This window comes from Chroicocephalus ridibundus, chromosome 5 (genome assembly GCF_963924245.1).
Source record: "Chroicocephalus ridibundus chromosome 5, bChrRid1.1, whole genome shotgun sequence".
Lineage (NCBI taxonomy): Eukaryota > Metazoa > Chordata > Aves > Charadriiformes > Laridae > Chroicocephalus > Chroicocephalus ridibundus.
The window spans coordinates 63,997,094-64,013,175 of NC_086288.1; the positions used below are offsets into that span (position 1 = coordinate 63,997,094).

General features: G+C 36.2%; 1 long non-coding RNA gene across 2 annotated transcripts in view; it reads right to left on the reverse strand.

Annotated features, from left to right (window-relative positions):
- LOC134516102 (uncharacterized) overlaps positions 1-16,082 on the reverse strand; it is an 84,506-nt gene that overhangs the window by 36,614 nt on the left and 31,810 nt on the right. The window contains exons 2-3 of one of the 2 annotated variants that reach the window (XR_010071219.1): positions 5,519-5,630; positions 5,112-5,177 (exon numbers count right to left, since the gene is read on the reverse strand). This is a non-coding gene — a long non-coding RNA (uncharacterized LOC134516102). Of the gene's footprint in view, positions 1-5,111; positions 5,225-5,518; positions 5,631-16,082 lie in introns of both variants that reach the window. The other variant, XR_010071218.1, reaches the window with a different exon arrangement.

Here is a 16,082-nt window from a genome sequence, read left to right on the forward strand (position 1 = left end):
AACTTTTTAACAGGGCCTGTAGTGACAGGAGCAGGGATAATGCTTTTAAACTAAGAGATTGGATATAAGCAAAGAAATTCTTTACAATGCAGGTGGTGAAACACTGGAACAGGCTGCCCAGAGAAGCAACTGAAGGGACCCATCCCTGGAAGTGTTCAAGGTCAAGTTGGATGGGGCTTTGAGCAACCCAGTGGAAGATGTTCTTGCCTGTGGTGGAGGGTTGGTCTAGCTGATCTTTAAAAGTCTCTTCTGACCAGAACCATTCTATGATTCTATGATCATTTTTCAGAAAAAAATCCACTGTGTCAATTTCTGCTGGTATATGTGCTGTCCTCATTTAAATACCACGCTTTCCTAGGCAAGTTTTTATTGTCTTCTCTCACAGAGACTTTTCTCAGCTTAGTTCTGTCTACCTATCCAAAAGATGGGTGAAATGTTGGTCTAATTAAATCAACATTACAATATCCATTAATTTCCCTATGCCACAATTTCACTCACAGTTCCCATCTTTGGAAAGCTACCCTACCTTTTATTAAAGTTATTTCCTGCATTATGGAAGCTCCCGTAACCTGGTAACAAGTAACTAGCTTTGAAATAAAACTGAAACACTGAGAGTAGCTGTCAACATATTTAACAAGCATGGTTCGAGTTTCTTAAATTGAACAACCGTCAAAATTACTAATGTTGCAGCATGAGTCTAGGTACAGTCAGATCTCCATTAAGTCAGAGATTGGTAGCATTCAGCCCTGGAAGAACAAAAAACTTATCTCATCTAATGATCTTACATGTCACTGTTCCTGAATTTCACTTATGTTACAGTCAAACACAGAGATAACTATGAACCAGAATGATATCCCACAAATCTTGATCTGAGGAGTAGTGAGACTAAGAGCCATCACTTTCTTTATAATCGTGTTTCAATCGTTAATCGTGCTTTCTGTTAATACCAATTTTTGCCTTATTTCTTACTTTAATTTGCCAAACTTCAGTTTTCTGCTTTTTGTTATTACTAAACTTTCCTGTTTAAGTATACAATATTTTCTTCCCATGGTGGCTTTTATACACTGCAACTGGGTCACCTCACCTTTTGTTCTTCACTTGGTTTCCTTTGGATTAACTACAAAGACTAAGTGCATTCCATTTCTTGGTGTGCAGATTTTTTTCTAGCTCTTACGTTACTTTAGGATTTCTTTCCTACATTTTTTTCTAGGCTTCTATCTTCTTTTAAAAGAAGGCTATCTATCTTCTCTTAAAAAGAGGATAACAAAATTGAAGAAAACATTCCAGCATGGTATCACCATTATCTTTATCTAAGTATGCCAGGTGTACATGTTGAAAGCTCTTATTCTCTTTTCTTCATCTATCATTGCACTCCAGCTTTATAACTGTGCGTTGTCCACTCTTACTCCTTAATAAATTTTTTAAAGTTCCACTTCTTGTTTCAAAATTATGTAGCTATTGCCTAAATCTGTGTGCATGCATGCATTGGGACATTTGTGGGGTGAGAAATTAATGTTAACTTTGCTTTTGGCTGAAAATGCATTTTATTTTGTCCCCCATCAAACATCCGTAATGCATTCTCTAATTGCCTTTGCCTTATTGGCTACCTCTTTAGCAGCTGGAGTAGGTTAATATCTCCCCATTTATTTCAATTGCTATTAAAGTAGTGCCCTGAAAATCATTTTGATAAGCTGTTCCTGCTTTGTTTTTCCAAAGTCATGATGCAGTGTGTGCAAAAGCTCTTATTCTTTGTTTCATTGTTCTCTTCAGAATTCTCAAGAGAACTTTGTCAGCCTTTACAAATGACACAGATATGAGGTATAGTTTAAGCCCATCGCCAGCTGTTTTGTTTAAGGTTTATCATACTCTTAACATTGATATATTTGTGAGAATGCAGAGTTTGAAAGGATTCAGAAAAGTGGAAGGGCTGTAGACTTTCTACCTTGTTTTTCTGTACTGCTTTCTGTTTGTGCTTGTGTGTTGGTATCCTAGGAAACCACTGAAGGTGGAATTTGTGAGCTGAGAGCTCACAGTTATATTAAACATTATAAAGATTTCAGTTTTGAAAAGTTTTTTTGTTAGGGAATTCAGTAATGCCAGTTTCATTTTGTATGAAAAATTATAATTCTGATTGCTGTGTAGGAAGACTATTTAACTGAGCCATAGTACTGGAAAATATACAATAAATAAACTGACAGGTTTGTCAAAATATCTGGAATAAGGTTCATTCAATAAAGTTCCTTTAAAAACCCAGGGCATGATTCTCATCTCTGTTCGTTACTTCAGTACCATGCCAGTGAAGCTCTACTGAGAGCAACGCAAGTGCATAAGTGTAATGGAATATATTTCTGATTCAATCAGTCATCAAACTACAGTATTTATAAAACGGAAATGTGGTAAGAGATTCTAAAACCAGGAGATCTAACATTAAAATCAGAAATCAAGATTAAATTACTTTGTACATCACACAGAGAGCAATAAATATACGCAGTGAATAACTGAAGAAGTTTATGAAAGTAGAATGCAAATAAACTCAGGTTAAACCAAGATTTATTCATGGAAAATCAGCAGATGAAAGTGTAGAATGGAAAAAGAGGATACTGACATTAAAACAAGATTTAAAGAGTAAATGATGTTTTAGAGTTTGGTAAATTCTTGTGGAAGCTACAGCATACATTATTCTGAAGACAGATAAAAGTGAACAAAAAGGCAAAATTCAACATTCAGGTACTCCGTTTGCATGGGCAGATAAGTGTGCAATTAATTGACAGCTATTCATGATTAAGCTGCTGAGAAATCCATAAACAGTGGGCTTCTTGGGAAAGCACGTGACGAGCAAATATACTGTCCACAAAATACTGGCAAGCCCAAGTTGCAGCTTGTATGCTCTGAAAAAAACGCTACTAAAAATGATCATCTGACTGTGGCTCTGGTTGCTGGAATCTGGGAATAAGTAAGAAAAGATGGGTCACTATATTTTCCTACATCTTAGACTCTTCCCTTAAGGAGCTGCTATAGGGAAAGTTGAAAACTAAACATGGAGCACATCCCTGTTCAGAACAGCCTTCCTTTCAGGTGAGCCTTGCACCATGATAACACATTCAATCAGTAAAGGAAAAATGTTTTTGGCACCGGTCTCCTTTGCACTCTTTTGTCCCCTCACATCTGTCCAGGATTCATTTTCAGCTATGGAAACCGTAAGAGAAAGTGGACTGTGAGAACACCTGCTTCATTAAGGTTATCAGACCAAGGACCTTGTCAGTTCAAAGGGAGCTGTAACAGGGAAAGCGATAAACAAAACACACAGACACGCACCTGACAGACAAGTGATAAAAGGAACAATAACAAAGACCAATACTCTCCAGCAACTAATTGGTGGGCTCTTAAGAAACTCCAGGCAAAGCTCTGGAGAGGGCCAGCCTGGAATTTGTAACCAATAAGGAGAAGGAAGCAAAATGATCACGACATTATGAATACTTGAGAGGGGCCTTTGGGACTGTGCAAAACTTACTAGGGAGTGTTTCACAACTGGAGAGACTGAGAGCGTGAATTCAGAGCCGGTAACTGGAGTCAAACCAGGCGTGACAGGGTTAGTGCATCTGTGACCGGTTGGTGGCCAAACACCGGAATAGACTTCCTAGAGAGGTGGTTGATGCCCAAAGCCTGGCAGTGTTTAAGAAGCATTTGGACAATGCCCTTAAATAAAATGCTTTAACTTTTTGTCAGCCCCAAGTCTGTCAGGTAGTTGGACTAGATGATCATTGTAGGTTCCTTTTTTACCCTAACTCAATGTGTGTGGGTGCATGTGTTTGTTTAGTTAACCAAAATTCAAGCTGAACTAGCCAGCATATTGTTCTAGGGGGTTAAGGACACCTACATTCAGAAATTATTTACTAGTACTTACTGCAAATAATATTTTAGCTTCAGTAGCTAAAGAGAAGTGGATGGAAGTTTTAAGTGTAGATACCCACCTTGCAAAGTCAGGTAGTCTATAGAAATAGCTCAGGGAAGCAAAGGCTTGCTACTTAAGTGATTCCTCTGTTTTCTCAAAATGTTTTTGAAAGGAATATTCATGTAAAATACAGATCTATAACATGGTGATTTAGTAAAAAATTTACAAACTAAAAATAAATTCAGAAACTCAGAATTATCAGATTCTTTTCTCGCATATATTGTCTGCCATTGACGATGTGAAATTTGATGATACTAAAGAGTTTTACAAAAGGACAATGTTGCATTTTTGAATGTCATAATTATAGATTTTTTTATGGAGATTTAGTCTTACTTAATTGTGGGATTTATCAGAAAGTATCATTTGGGATAATGAACAATCTTAGTATTTGAACACTGGATTAGGTTACAAGAGAGTTATTTCTTAATTTTGCAGAGATCTGTGTGACCTAGGAGAAAATGTCACACCTGCAGTTCTTTACTCGGTGAAAAAAGAAGAAGAAGAAAACAGGGGAAAAAAAAGATTTTTCTCTTGTTTAGACAGCTCCACCCCATCTCCCCCGCCATGGTCTGCTGTTTGTACTCTTTTGTCTACAAAGATAACATCCATTGAGTTGCAAGGAGAAAGAAATTACTGTTCACACTGCATCTGCAGTCAGTATATACATCATTGCTTTTCGTACACGTAATTATTCTTTTATTTTATATATCTAGCATATTTTATGTTCAGTACAGTTAGAAGTTTTCCTCAGTCTGTGAAGCAGGCAAAAAAATAGTGTTATATCAATACTGCCATCCATCTTCTATCTAACATTAGTATATTTCCCTTTTATATCCACCTTTTTTAAATCATTTGGGTTTTCCTATCAACTCAGTGGTTTTGGCCTGTGTACAGTGCTTTCCAAGGAAATTTATAAGAAATCTAGAAAATACCCTGTTAGCAATAATTCATCATACATACAGAAATACATAACACTCAGCACCTAAAACCAGCATATACTAGATATCTGGATTAAAGTTGAAGGGTGAAAAAAGTTCTACCTGGGATTTTTTCTAGCTATAACTATAAGGTATAAGGTTTTGTTATATTTTGATGTCATGCTTTTATGAACAAGTAGCAATTTTTTTCATAGAAAAAAAAAATAAGGTTATTTGCTTACCTTTGCACTGTCTCTCAAATGAAATTAACAGTTTCATTTTGAGGAGCATCAGGTTTTTTCATCTTCCTTTACAAATTAACAAAAAGAATTGTTTGAAGTCGGAGAGTCCATAACTGCTCAAAACCAAGCATATATTTAAGTATTGTCTTAACTCGCAGTAGAGCTAAATGTGCATAAGCATTTTCTTGTATTTGAAACTAAAACACACATAGCTCACAGAATGCTGCAAAAAGTGAATACAACTGCCTATCTACAAATATAAGGTATACATGTATACATACAAATGTATTTATAACCACTTAAACATATACAAATATGTATTATTGAGTGTTAAACCTGAGTGTCCAAAAGCCCTAATTACAGTTATTTTGCAAAATATTGTACAAACACAAAACAAATGTACTTACTGAAATGTACAGCAGAGTCTGAGGATGTACATTTCATTTCAATTTCTTTCACACCACAACAGTTAAAGGTGATCCGCATACTACTGGGTATTCTTACATGTAAGCTTTCACTCTGAAAAAAATGTACATAATCCTGTATTAATCCTTGTATTGTGGGCCCCACGGAGTGTAGCTGAAGTGAGAACACGTGGAATTCGTAAAAATAGGATTTTATATGAATGAATAAAAGTAATTTCCAGGTAACTTGAATTAATTACTATATTTTAACACTCAAGTTATACTTATGGTCCTAATATATGAAAGATAATTAACTGTTGTATGTGAATCACGTTTAGAATAACAAGGCATAGGAAACTAAATAAGGCACTTAAGTAATGGCATGATTGACTCTTTCTACATAGAGGGATACTGTGCCCTACTGATATAATCATGAGCACAGTATGAGTGTGTGTCATTATATCAACACAATTTAACATACTATAAAACCCCACAGAGTAGAAATAATAAGCTGGAGAGAGAATGTGAAGGATGAACATTAAATACTTTCCACTTTACAAAGGGGATATTGAGGTGCAACACAATTATTAGCTTCTTATCACACATGCAAAATGCAGAGATCTACAGATAAAAATTCTATGTACACTGCTGAATATTATTTTTGAGATTATTATTATTATTATCACTTTATTAACAACACGAGTACTGACAAGTAATTTAACATTACAGATAGATCACAACAGAGCTTGCCAGGTCAAACTGTAAATCATTTATAAACGGCTTGCATGAAGAATGTTTAATTAGACCGTATATGACATGAAAGGGATTCAGAGAAGTAAATACATCCAATTCTATTGTAGCTACATAAAATGTCATTCTAAGCTTATCTCTGCATTTTACGTAGAGTCCAAAAGCTAGGCTTGACACCATATGTAGGCCATGCACTGTTGAATCACAAATTACCAAAGGTGGTGCTTAGAGTGGAGCAGCTCCTATGCCCAAGGAAAACGAGCTGGGAATATGACTTGTGTTTCAGAGCATTCTCAGGAAACAGCATTCCAGAAATGCAGAGGGTCCCTGGCAAGCTTAGACATTCTATTTCCATACATCTGACTTGCCTTGCTGTGTTCGGTGCAACTATGCTCACTCCCTCCCTCCTCAGTGGCACAGGGGAGAGAATCAGAACAACAAAACCAATAAAACTCCTTGGTCAAGAGAAAGGCCAGTTTAATAAGCAAAGCAAAGCTGTACGTGCAAGCACAGCAAAATGAGGAATCCTTATACCCCTTCCCATGGGTAGGCAGACAACCAGGTACTTCCTAGAAAGAATGATCTCAGCATACACAATGGTTACCTGGGAAGGCAACCGCCCTGAACGTGAACGTCCCTGCTTCCTCCTCCTTTTCCTGAGCTTTTACTGATGAGTACGATATCGTATGGATACGATACATGGAATATACTTTTGGTCAGTTCAGGTCATCTCTCCTGGCTGTTTCCCCTCCCAACTTCTTACATACTCCTAGCCTACTCACTGGGGATTCACAGTGGGAAAAAGAGAAAGCCTGGATGTTGCGCAAGCAGTGCTCCGCAATAGCCAGAACACTGGTGTGTTAGAACTCTGATTTACTCACAAATTCAAAACACGGCACCATATGGGCTGCTATAAAAAATCTAACTGCATCCCAGCCAGACCCAGTACACTTGCCCTTGCAACATAACAAAATCACTTCAGAGTATGGTTTGTATTTTTCCTAGAAGAACACTGGCTGGCCTGAGTGTTGGCTTCTACGGGAATAATGGGACTTAGACAGTCTGTATTCAGAATACCCACATCAATTCAGAAGCCCACATCAATTCACCAATCAGCTTGGCAGGCTGGGTTTCTGAGGACTATAAAAAAAATTTCTATAATCTGACTTCTTCAGGACGAGTGTAGGTAAAGCTAAAATGATCAAGCGACATAAGGGTACTGCCAGATACTGCCATCAGTAAAAGGCACGGTTGTACTCACCAGCAGAAATACTTGGTTGGCAGATGGAACATACTTGTTCCAGTTAAACTGTACATCCTTTTTGGGTATAACAAATGATTCCTCTGCTCCTCCTTTAGAAATGATAATCCAAATTCTATAGCCCATAGAACATGTGTGTGTGTATAAAGTTTATGCATGTGTGTATAAACAGGTAAATACATGTTTAATGTAAATCTTCACATTGTTAGTTAGGTTTGTGGGAAAGAATGGTGAAATCAGTATTTCATTAGATCTTCTACTGAAAAAAGGGAATTTCTTTCTCCAAAATAAACCAACGAAGTAGCCTTCTAGAGAATTAACATTTGCATTGGTGGAAATTAGAATAGCATATCGCTTTCTTTTCCAAGTAATTCTATCTTTTCATTTGTTTCATGTATGTCTTCAGTTAAGCTACAGTTTCATTCAGATACTATAATATAATTTTCTAATGTTAATTAATTTAATAATTAACTCTGAATATTTTTTTCTTTCTGGCTTTATCTTTGCAGCACTACAAAGCAACATCATGGATCTTAAGCTCCTTTCAAGAAGGGGAGTATTTTAACAAAGCCATGAGGTCAGGAGAAGTTGCAGGTCTGAGGATACTTGAAAACTAATCATCAAACATTGCCTCTAATTTTGTCAGTTTCGGCACAGCATGTGATTTATTTTGAAAGACATCAGAAATGTTAATTCTACAGCCTGTTATAGGCTTAATTTCTAAGCACCATAATCCTTCTTAAGTTTCTTTTATGCATAAGGGTATTTAGGGACAGAAGTACATATTAAACTTCAGTATCAAATGTCAGAGTATTGTTTTATCTCATGTAAGTCTGGACATTTCTTTAGAGGTATTTTTCAATTGTGAAATTTTGAAAATTTTATGCTGCACGTAGTTGAAGGCGGTGTTAATTTTACTAGAGATGGACGGCAAGTTAGATTTTTCATCTTTCCTTCTAATGATTCTATATTTTGGCCCGAAGCCAAACTTGTAAACATATGTCTCTGCTGGTATTTTTGCAGTAGAGTCTGATTTGGTTCATGAAATTGAGTTTTTGTGGCTCTGTTGAGCAGAAATTAGTCTTATTTTTGAAACACACATCAGTAGCCACAGATGTCTCATAATACTTCATAGACAACAGATCTTCCTTTCTCGAACAGTGCAAAGGATTATATTTAAAGGTTGTGTCTGCTGTTGCAATTTATCTACCAAACTGGAGAGTTGTCTTAAGCACACGCCTAAACATAGTCTCATCCCTGCAGTATCCTTCATCGATGCTTAACACTCACACAAATTGGTCTTGGGGGAACGCTGAGCAACAGCACTCTAAAGTCCTCCATGTTTGCGCTCTTATCCTGTATATGGTAGGAAAGAGAAAACTATGCATATAAAGGAACAAAAATTACTGAGAAGTTTGAATTGTTTTATTTTTGAAATCACCCAGAAAACAGATACCAACTATTACCTATCTGCTTTGAAATAAAATGGATAAACTTTTTCTCTGTAACATTTTTTTCAGGTGCTTAGCTGCTTGGTTTCTCACCCACCTCGTTTCTGTAAGTCCCTTTTGTGTGTTGAATGCAGTATATTGGATTGAGGATAATCTCATATAACATTCATGGGTTTTGATGGTTAATTCATAAGGTACATTTTTTGTGATGGTAACTCCGATGAAGTACTCTATTTTTTCATTTTGATATGATCTGATTACACAAGAAATTTATCTTAGAGGAGGAGTAAGTGTATAAATGGATCTCTATTATTTCTTTTTGGAGGAAAAAGAACAAAACCGTTTCTTAATAAGGCTGCTTTAATGCTCAAGAGTAATACAAACTCTGTTGTCTCTTCAGATAACTCTCAAGCTATTTGTGTACAAGTTTGTAGCTAAAGATTGCAGCAAGAAATTTGCCAGTGAGAAATGGTTCTGTAATCTTAGTTATACTTTTGGTAACAATTACCATTTGTCTGTAGATTGGTCTCACAGCAGTGAAGTAGATGCTATCCAAGATAAGGAATCCTGATTTCCCTCAAAGTCAATGTAGTCAGTGGGGTTTTGAAGTCAAAGCTTTCTGTACCACCTATAAGTATAGCTTATTTTTAAAGGTAGAGTTCATAACTGTCAACTTATCATTTATCAGATGTAACCACTTTAAAGAATATATAGTGGAGACTGCAAAATATGCTGAAAGCTGGGAACATACATTCTGAAACATGAATAAGGGAACTGGGTTAATTCTATTTAGGGAGAATAACTTCAACAAGAACTGCAGCAAAAAATCTTTTCAGGTCTTCAGGTTCTGAAACAGACTCAGAGAAGTCCGTCGTATCAGCAAAGGAATATATGATGAAAGGCTACAATATATGATGTAGGCTACAATAACTGACAATAGTGAACTAAAGAAACCTATCTAGATACCTTAAAAATTATTGAGGTTAAACAATAGGCCAGAGATTTATGTGGAATACACATACCAAAAACTTGAAATAAGGTAGAATCATTGGTCTACTCAGAAAGATTAAACACAAACTTTCAAGGATCTCTTTTCACCTTCCCTGACCTGTCACCTTTTAGAGAGGTTGTAGGTTTTTTCCCGACATGATTTTTTTTTTAGCAATAATAAATCACTTTAACACTTTGAGTCTTTAAAGCCTGTTCTCTAAAAATCTTTCTTACTCTCTCACTGAAGATCATGGAATATAAACATTCAGGTTCCATACCCTACCTTCCACAGTCTTCTGTAGGCTTAGTTACAACTCAGACTTCTTTGGGGTTTGGTTTTTCTTTTCGAAAAATCTGTTGTTGACAGAGTTTCAATTTGAGTAAAATGGAAATCTCTGATTTTAAAATATTCGGTGGAAATAGTATTCCATTTCTTTTGTAAGTTTTAGCCAGAACAAAGTATTGCTGCCATCAACCCTGTTTTACAAAGACTTAAGATTTTACAATTTCAAATAGCTACTAATTTCACTGGGAAATTTCCAATCATCTCTAATCTTCAATCTTTTTTCTAGGTTTCTTTTTTAATTCCCTCAACTTCCTTTTGACTAGAAGGAAGAATATGTCCACCCAGCCCAATTATCTATAAACCAGCAAGTACTCCTTCCACACTCAAAGACGAAGAAAAAATAATAGAAAAAGAGACAGAGATGATAAACAAGCTGATAAATGCATCTTCCTGCTTATGTCAAGGAGATAATGCAATACTTTATTATTGATGAAATTTATGAGCTAATTTTTCTTACAAACACATAACCGTATGCACTGACTGTAGGAGCCAGTGTTTTCTTCTATGTATAGGTACTTGCATGTCTAGTATCTCACGAGACTCCTGGTCCAGCAGGATAAAGCGTTCTTTAATTTCCTTAAAATTCTGCATATTTTGGAGGACTTTATTCCTGTCTTTTCCTGGCTTGCCATACAGTGTATTTCTCTTTCTTTTCAGAAATCCCTCCTTTTCTCCTGTTATTCTTGTCTCTCTCTGCTGCTTTTTAATCCAAAATCTCCTTTCCTTATTCCCTAAAAAACCCTCCAGCTTTGTGCACTACCCCATTGTTTCAGCTACCCTCATTTCTCTAGTTCAGTGACATTTTCTTGTCCCATGCTCATTTACTACCTCCACTCTCTCAGGCCTACTCTCCTAATATTTCTATTTCTTTTCAAATCCCATTTCAGCTGTAAATCAAGTTCAACTGAACTGAAAATCACATCCCCTTCTATAAAAGAACCTACTTTATTACATAATCAAACCCTTCTCATGAACCCTTTAGAAAGTTGCTGAGCCAGCAGATAGCTTTTGCTGAGTGCCCAAAGGGCAAAAAAAATCTTACCCTCTGTTGTGCTAAGTATGTGAAAGTAATTATTGATAATCTAAGTTCACCCTAGTGAATGTTTAAATAAAAAGAAACTGGTCAACAGAGACCTTTTAAAAATAATCTGCAAATGAAAACACTAATGTATTTGCTACTAGCAACAGGCCTCAGAGAGAATTTGTTTAACACCAGAAGTTTAATGACTATCATGTTCTAAGAAAGTGCTGTGGAGTGATGCCTTTAAATTAGCTCTATAATCAGCCAGAACACATTTGAAGAGGATTTTATTTGCAAGGTTTAACCATCAATCTTGTCTTAAATCTATAATCTCTGGTGGGCTGGTCATTTCTCCAACAAAGAATTTCAGCACCAGCTGTTCAACCTTTGCCAAAGCTCTGTAAATTGATTGATCTGTCCCAGTTCACACCCTCAGGATATAGTTGGTCTATTGGCCCCTATAATCCTGAATGACAGTGTGGATTATAGCATGAACAGCATCTGAATTAATTTGTATTTGTGAGTGGAATACATTGTGTAAGTATGCTTTTAAATTTTAAACCGAATTATTTTTTATATTAGCCTTGTGTACTACAAGAATAGTATTCTACAAACACACACGGAATTACACACCCATGTGCAAAGAAGTTTGCAGCCTAACAGCACAGTCTGGATACAAACACGTTTTACAGCCCTAAATTCAACCGTACCCAGTGGAAGAAACCTAGGTGGCAGAAGTGTGGAAGAAATATCTAAAGAATGACAGCTGCTCTTGAACACCTAGTGTTTCATGTTCATCATGATGAAATTAGAAAAATGCCCTTCCCTGTTTATTCTCTTGGATTTTTAATAACTGATTATATTAAGATACTTAGTAAATACTAGGATAATTTCTTAATCAACATTGAAATAAAACCATATATGCTTGTTTCTTATCACAGATACGGCACGAATATCTTTACGGTGGCTCTTGTACACCCTGTGCATTAGAATACAATAAAAGGATACATTTTTACATTAAACCCAGCAGTAAACAGTAAGTTGCTGAAGATTTAAAATAATGATCAGTTCTTTTCCAATTTACTATTAATAAGGATATGGAAAGATTAGGATAATATGCAATAGAACAGCTTATCATTTAACGAGTCAGCATGTTCCTGTGGACACAGTTTGAAGGCTAAACAAAATCACTGAGATCTTTTTTTCTGATTCTACATGTGTACTTCCTATTTGTGGTTGGTCCCAAAAAGGCGTATCATGGGTATATTTTAAAACAGGAGTCCAATCACTGGAGTTCCAGTGTGATCCTCCTTCAAACAAATTTTCTTGAGTTCACTGGAAGTTCTTGCCTTAATAAATAGGGAATAAAATGGCTACTGATGAAGAGAAGTATGAAAACAACTAAATTGAGATTAACTGGAAGTATCAAACCCAGATATTTATTTTCTAGTCTTGTCCCTAAATCTGTTGGGGTTTTGTTTTGCTTTGCTTTGCACACTGTCTCTTCTTCCCTGCCGGTTAAATTGGGTCTTCACAAGTGGGAAGCATCACATTTTTCTAGTGGAATATTTTCAAATTTACAAATTTTATTGTCATTTCTTGGTTTACACAAAACCATATTTTGTTCAGAAGTTATTAGAAGTGCCCAGCCTATTTATTTTCAAGTTCATTTCTTCTCGGACAATGTGGCAGCAAACAGATAATCTATGACTTGATTTCACACAATTGGGCATCCCAGCACACACTGGAAACAGAACAAATGAAAGAATCAGGATATTTATAATAAAGATCCCTGCAGGCTCATTATTGTCGATACCATTTTCCATTACAAAAATTCAGTCCTTGAAGCTCTGAAAAGCACACTGAGCAACTTGCAATTCCTAAAGCACATAAGAACATAATGCATTTTCTTAGTATTTAACTCATTTTTGTTGAATAAGCTAACTGTTTAGTTAGGACTCCTACATCCTTGGTAGTACAAATATTTTACTGAGCTAAGGATCTGTCATCAACAAAGTTAGTAAAATGATTGAAAATATTTCCCCATAGTTATAATCTGTATGTTAACTGTCACCTACACTAGAGAATTCTACCAGAGAGTTGTGTTAGAGACAGCCACGATTTTTAAAAACTGATCCTTATTATGTTGGGAAGAGTGTGTTCCACTTTATCTTTCTTAAAAAGAATTTCCCGTTTCAGGAACGTTCTTTTTGTAAAATAATGTTTCTGTGGTGTTGTTTTTTATTTTTAAATGAATGTTTATAAGAAAAAAATAGCAACAGTATTTTCAATCTTTGTGAAATAAAAAAACCACATAATATATATTTCTTGTGTGTTTCCAAAAAACAAAAACAAAACCAAAAAACCTTTCAAAGAAACATCAATTCTGTGTAGCAGAAAGAAAAATCAACTTGTTGAGGAAAATGTAGAAGTTTTGACATTTAGAATAAGTAATGGAAAAGTAACCTTTCACTTCATGACTCCTTTCATTTTGCATAATGTGTAATGTTTTAAAAAAAAGATACATCATTCTTAAATATTTGCCTTAAAAAACATATAGTTTCATACAACATGGATCAATTTAATGTTCTTAAGCTCTGACGGATTTTCTTGAACATCGAAAACTGCTGGGGTGTTGAGATTTAAGGAATCAAAATCAGGCTCCTAATGTTTACAATTAGGTAATTACTTGTAGGTAATTTTATATTTATGAAGTTTAATTTACACTGTATATGACTAATTTGACTAAGCATTTCCTCATATTAAATCAGACATACGTGTTAAACTATGCATATAGACATGCACACATATATGCATTATATCTACTATATTAAAAAATAGTAATCTCGTGGGTTTTTTAAATTATTTTCAACATTTGTCCAAGTATGTACTAAACAAAGAAATGAAGAGAATAGCAAATATATATATATCTCCACTGATTCTTGTTTATCAGCTACCTAATACATATATTCTTGACTCAGATGATAGAAAAAAAAATGGGGTAAAAGCTAAGAACAGTTCAAAGCGAGCACTACACACAGGCTCATTGCCACTGACATGAATGGCCAATTGCAGTGACAGGAAAATATTGTCTAAGAATGGGAAACCAGCTCTTCCCTCTTTCAAGAGGGTTGTGATATCTATTAGTGAAGCTCTCACCAAATGGCTTTGAAGGACAAGCTGGAGAGCAGCTGCTTAGAGGTCCTCTCAGATTCCTGCTCTCCTGCAAAGTATCTTTGCCAACCCCATACATTGTAATGGCATATCAGAAATCTCGGCGGGGAAACTTCCCAATTTCCCTTTTGTTTTTAGACCAAAGCTTCACAATTCCCTTTCCTTATAAAACTGAATCCTTGAATCAGTAGATCTTGCCTTAATTTCTTATGATTGGTTTCATGTGGAGGAGAAAAGGAATATCAAGAGGGTAAAGGAATAACCTAAATTAAGGCAGACTGAGGCAGATGCTTTTTAAAGTTGACTAAATCGAAAAATTTGTGTTGAAGACTCTTAAGTGTTAAAAAGCAGACTTGCAATTTGATGTGCTTAGGTAAAAAATACATTCAATGCAGATGAGTGATCTAGGTAGACTAAAGAGTGACCTAAAGCAGATGATAGCACTGTCAAAATACATCTCTTATTCAAAGGTTGCTTTTGAAACAGGAGTTCTATCAATCAGCCACACTTTTTATCACAGTTATAATTTCTTAAAAGTTTCAACATGGACATGAGGATAAGATCAGTGCCCACAGTTAGGAGGAGAAATTATTAGAACTAGAGCTGAGCAGTTGGGTTGAAATGACTACTGATTACACTTGCAAATTGATGCACAAGACATATCTAAATTAATATCTGATATATAAGGCATATAAATAATGTTTATTTTATGAAACACTTCATCCCGAAGGTAAATACACGGCTGAGGTATGAGGTCAATACGTTTGCTTTAAAATGAATGCATAAATGCATCAGAACTCAATTCCATATATGAAAGGAAGCTGACCTTTAGAACTGTGCTTGCACATATTTAATTGCAAGAACATTACACTTTATTTGTGCTAGCATAACCAGCTCTTTCAACACTATTGCAAAAAGCAGCTCTGTCACTTTGATGTTCCAGGATCTCCAAAGGCTGTATTTCTCTAAATATATCCCAGTTGTCTTAGAAGGAATCTCCTTAAGTGCCTTGCCATAAAACTTAATTACAATTTCAAAGGAAGGCAAGGTCCTCTGTGCCTGTTGTCCAAGTGGCGACCAGTGATGAGTGATGTTTCTCAGGGGTCAGTACTGGGATCAGTGACATGGACAGTGGGATCGAGTGCACCCCCAGGAAGTTTGCCAATGACACCAAGCTGTGTGGCGTGGCTGACACGCTGGAGGGAAGGGATGCCATCCAGAGGGACCTGTGCAGGCCTCAGAGATGGACCTATGTGAACCTCAGGAAGTTCAACAACACCAAGTGCACCTGGGTCAGCGCAATCCCAAGCACAAATACAGGCTGGGTGGAGAATGGATTGAGAGCAGCCCTGAGGAGATGGACTTGGGGGTGTTGGTGGATGAGAAGCTCAACATGAACCAGCAATGTGCACTAACAGTCCAAAAAGCCAACTGCACCCTGGGCTGCATCAAAAGAAGTATGTCCAGCAGGTCAAGGCAGGTAATTCTGCCCCTCTACTCCATTCTTGTGAGACCCCACTAAGTACTGCGTCCAGCTCTGGGGCCTCCAACATAAGGACATGAACCTTTTGGAT